Source organism: Eutrema salsugineum, unplaced genomic scaffold, assembly GCF_000478725.1.
Source record: "Eutrema salsugineum unplaced genomic scaffold, Eutsalg1_0 scaffold_15, whole genome shotgun sequence".
Classification (NCBI taxonomy): Eukaryota; Viridiplantae; Streptophyta; class Magnoliopsida; order Brassicales; family Brassicaceae; genus Eutrema; species Eutrema salsugineum.
This window is the reverse complement of record NW_006256867.1, coordinates 4,549,680-4,550,054: the sequence shown is the minus strand read 5'-3', so window position 1 is coordinate 4,550,054 and position 375 is coordinate 4,549,680.

Below are 375 nucleotides of genomic sequence, written 5' to 3'. Positions count from 1 at the left end.
AACAAATCTCTCTCTCCCTAAAAGCTAAAGCAAAAACAATAAAAGTATGAAGTAATAATTCGGTTCTTTTTTATTAGGGTTCCTAAAACATGTATTTATAGTGCTCAAGACATCTCTGGACGTCACTTAGGGTTTCTCCAAATGAGGGAATCATTGTGGGCTTCAGAAATGGGCTTTTGGGCTCGGAGTTGGCTGGCCGCGGTCGGGAGGGCTGTGACCGCGGGAAATGGACTGCTGGCCGCGGTCGGGATGCTTCTGACCGCGGGAAATGGCCTGTTGGCCGCGGGTGGAAATGCTTGCCGGCTAGTTTACGGGACATTTTGCTCTTCGTGTATCTTTTGATTGAACCGTTGGATTGCCAAGCTGTAAAGTGTG